Raw genomic sequence first — 4,510 nt, 5'->3', positions numbered from 1 at the left:
TGATTCACTTTTCTCTTGAAAGTAAGTAGGGGTGAGGCATGTGAACATATCGTTACAGGCTTGTTTCTGGAGAATTTGATACAATATGCAATAGGGGATTAGAAAACATTATTAAATTGATCAAGCAAAATTATCATCCGAGGATAATTATAATACATCTGCTGGATTGTTGGCAGTGAACCTTTATGTTTGATGAATTCACTTTCAAACATTCTCCACACTGACTAGCTTTCAGCTATCGCTACTAGAAGTACCTGACAGGCTCTCAGCAGGCTTGGAACTGCCGCTGACCGTCAACAGTTACTGGCGGATGGGGCAGCCTGCATAGACACAGGGAAACCCTGGGCACAGACGTGCGGGATGCTAGGGCCCAGGAGAATACAGGATACAGAGGATGGTGTGGATAAAGAGTTGGACAGAGAAGAATAAAGTCTACCATGCGTGGCGTTGGGAACTTGAAAATTACTGGATTACTGACCAGAGCTGCTCGCACCCTGGTGGCCACTCACTCCGCTACCAGTCAGCACCTAGAACTACAGATACTCAAATAATAGACATTTGATTAATTAGTTTCTATTATATGCACAGCTCACAGCAGAGTAATTGCTTGAAATGAGACGTAATGTAATGTACTGAAACTAAATTTATTATTTTTGTACTTTTTTGTTTTATGTATGATTTGTAAATAATTTATATATATCCTTAAGGGATCATTCCATGTCAAGTGATCCAAAGGTGATTGCTTGACCATTTTACAATTAAATAATTTTTTATTGATGCCTACTTGATTCGAGAGTCCAAAAATATTAATTTAAAATTTTTATATTTTACTTAATTCTGATGGCAGCCATTTGTGTTTAACAAACCATGCTGATTTTTGCGTTTGTAAGGGTTTGTGTTAACTAGTATTACTCGGAAATGGTGAACCCGGGGTTGATGAAACAAAAACCAGTTTATTCAGGAAGATACAGCCTTTAGTATTTCCAGTCAAATTTAAGAAAAATTGTATTCCAAAAAGCAAAAATTAACCGAACAATTTGAATTTAAAAATTGCAATTATTCCATTTTTTAAGGCATATAATTCGCAAAAGAAATATATTCCAGCTTAATGCTCTGTATTTATAAAAAAAATTCAACCCCGAGATTTGCTTCTTTTAAGAGTTACGGGCTTTAAAAATCTGAAAAAAAAGAAAAAAAACATTTTGACACCTTCTATCTTAGTTGGAACAAAGTTTAAAAATCTGACATTTTTACAGACAAATCCTCTATAGGGTATTACACTGCTAACAATTTTTTTTAGATTGATCTAAGAGTCAAGTTAGAGGATCTTAAAATTCCTATGAAAATTAATATTTTTTTTCAAAAATGATAGAGCACTTATTTGATCATGTATTATACTTATAAATTATTTATAATATGATCTCAATAATATTACCTCTTACATTTAGACATACCCTTTTTACATGATGAGAAGCTTGTGCATACTTTAAATGTTTAATGAACTTGAATAATTTGAATTGTTTCGTGGTTTACTATTGTGATGTTGAATGATTTCTTAATATTTTATGTAATTGAAGGTGATTCCTTTTAAGTATTCTTGACAACATTCAGTCGTTTCTTCTGGTGTCAATATTTGATTAGTGTAAAGTCGTTGGAGACTTGCTTTGGTAACTCTCGTTAATTTTAGCAATAAAGTGTTATTGAAAGAAATTAGGCTAAGCCAAATAATATTCGAAAACCTTTGGATCCATTAAAAAAATAATAATAATTTTGTGAATAAAAGTTTTTTTTTTTTTCAAAATAAGTCGATCAAATAACTATAATTGTCTATTTTAAACTGTGAAAACTATCAGTAAAACGGTCATAAATATACCACTTCAGACTGCCTCACTGTTGGAGCAGCTCCCACGCGACAGCGGACCAGTGTCAGTGGCTTGTAGCTTTGTTTGCAGTTGCATATTAGGGATATGTAGTGATGGTGCTGTGCGGAGTTCAATGGGTGGCAAGGAATCCAAAACTGAACCCTAACAAGTCACAGGATTGGCGGGCACCAGGCACGCCTTCACTGGCTGAGAGGCGGCGTTATGCCTTCTTGGCATGAAGCTTCTAGTTACAGACAGTCTGTTCGATACGTGTCTATGGTACAAACATCCTTTTAAATTCTTCTGCTGCATTGTATTTTTTTTTTTGCGCAAGGCCGTACACTATTAAAATTTTAGCCGTCTCTGTGAATGTAAAGTCTGCCGTCCTAATCGCTCTTTGTAAAATCTGTAGTCGCAGCTCCTAACTGACAGTCAGCGCTGAGACGATCGCCCGACCATCCACTAAGCTGCACTCAGACTGCTCGTACCCCGTGCGTCACGCGTCCTCTCAGCCAGTGAAGTAGCGCCTTGATGCGTGCGGAATATACGTTTGTGTTCGCGCCTGTAACTTTGCAGGATGGTTTTAGCCTGCTCATTTTCCTCGACAACAATCGCTTCCTTTTTGGTTTCCTCTGTCACCCTTTAAATTTATACCCAGCAATTTCTGAACATACTCTATAGTGATAGCTTCAGAAAACTTCCTACTGGCAGTTATGTTCAATGTTATTTCTACATCATTCTATCTTCAATTTAAATATATATCTTGCACAATCAAACATTTTTTCCCCCAGATGTCTTTCGAATATTTATAAAAGGAAAATGTAACTGAAAGCTTGACGCGTATCGCTCCTCGGTGAGGGGGGGGGGGGTGGAGGGGTGAGATAAGACTATCGACTTAAAGGAAAGACATTTAAATGGGAAATGAGGGGACATAGGCGCTCTTGATTGACTTGGGGGAAAAACTTTTCCTATTATTTCCTTTTTCCACATTCCGTTTAAATTATTCCCCTCTTTGGAAGGAAGATGAGGAAGAATTTGCATTTCTAAATGTCGGGAGAACTCCAGAGCGTGACTGCAGCTTTGGCGTGAAAAAAAACTGTGTAAAAGCTAGAATATACCTCCGAGGAAGCCTGGGGTGAAAACTAAACTTTGCAAAATTTGTCTGTCATATAGTCGTTCCACTCTCACTTGAAATGTGCGTGGCTGATGTCACACAAAATTATGTATTCTACTTGTAAGAAACTTATACAAGCGCAAAACAACATACAGAGAAATACAGGTACAGGACTAATGCAATCTAACCTGACAAGAAACAATCGCTTATTACAGTAAACACTGCGACCGTTTGTAAGGTCACGATAATATTTTGGAACATTGTTGACTGAGATAACAAGGATTTGAGTTCAGGCGTAAAAGAATATATTGAACTTTTACGTAGAGGAGTCGTTAAAAACAGTGTTCTTATGTAAGCACCATGGCGTTGTAGACTGGGTGACATATGTAATTTGCGCAGTTAAGAACAGGCGCATGGCTAACAACCTGACAGGTAAATAATTGGAATCACGTTAGGGGAAAATATATATCCGGAGGTATTCATCGACTATCGATTGGTCGCCTGTGTAGCCAGTACTGACAGACTGGCGAAGATCGTTCTAGAAGCTTACAGTTGCGTCTCTGAGGGGGAGGTATTCTGGGGCATTGGAGGGGTGGCAGGAGGGAAGGGAGGTTTCTTTAGTGTGGGCATACCTCGAGTCAGAGTCAGCGAGTAGCGAGCAGTAGCCAGGGGATGTGACCTTGAGAGAAACACTTATAAGTATTTATCTTGTAATACTTTGTAAATGGCCAGTAGTAAGTTTGTTATAATTTCCCTTCGGTTCAGCAAATGGGCATTATATGTTTATCTTTTTTTGTTGTCCATGCATTTAGTTTAGTAGTTTAGTTCATAAATAAGCCCAATAATGTTTTTTAAGGTGTAAATATTGCACCATGGGCCATTTTGTGCATCAAGTGTTGTAGGGTTTCATTAATTATTTTCGCAGCTATAGTTTTTTTTTCTTCAGAAAATGCGAATATCTCATAATGCTGTATTTCCTGCTATCTATTTATGTAAAACATAATTTTACTTTCTATCAAACCAAAGAATTATTTCATTCAACGGTTTAGTACTTTTTGTAATTAAATGTGATAGCAAAAAAAAATATGTTATTTGCTATGGGTATTTTTTAATGAGATATATGTATGTTTATTTTTACCATATAATCGTTCTAAATTCGTTTAATGGCAACTTTATGTCTATATTTGTATTGTAATGTGTTTTATGCAACAAATGAAACCAGCAGGAACTACTCAGTCTCGTAACACAACTCAGCACCAGAGCGCCTGGCGACCAGGTGCTAGCGCCAGGCGGGAGTTATGTCTTATCGTGTATAGCACAGTTCTTCGATGGAGAGTCCTTGACCTCACTGCAACACAGCTAATCAGAAAGTGTTTTATAGTGTTTCGAAACCACTTTAATTCCCACGTTTGAAATAAAACAGTTTATTAGGGAAATAGATGCAATTCTATTCATAAATCAATATAAGAAAAAAAGGCAACGCGTACAAAACTTGTAGTAAAAATAAATTACTTTGTCATCTAAACATTTATTA

This window comes from Bacillus rossius, chromosome 17, assembly GCF_032445375.1.
Source record: "Bacillus rossius redtenbacheri isolate Brsri chromosome 17, Brsri_v3, whole genome shotgun sequence".
Taxonomy (NCBI): Eukaryota; Metazoa; Arthropoda; class Insecta; order Phasmatodea; family Bacillidae; genus Bacillus; species Bacillus rossius.
The sequence above is the reverse complement of the archived record's forward strand: the minus strand, read 5'-3'. Positions refer to the sequence as shown.